Raw genomic sequence first — 206 nt, 5'->3', positions numbered from 1 at the left:
AAGTCCAGTACGTCATAACAGCATCAAGCAGTAGCCTAAGACTGTGGAGCTCATAGAAATATAATGGCATTCACAATCATATCTTCACACCACAGCAATTTCCCAGATATATGGAAGAGTAATGCATCCCCTCTGGATTTGTTGTGTGATGGTGTGATATTGTATTTACTCACTTACCAGGGTGAGTGGTGCCCCTTGGCAGACTC

Source organism: Coregonus lavaretus (assembly GCF_964263955.1).
Source record: "Coregonus lavaretus genome assembly, chromosome: 25".
Taxonomy (NCBI): Eukaryota; Metazoa; Chordata; class Actinopteri; order Salmoniformes; family Salmonidae; genus Coregonus; species Coregonus lavaretus.
The sequence above is the reverse complement of the archived record's forward strand: the minus strand, read 5'-3'. Positions refer to the sequence as shown.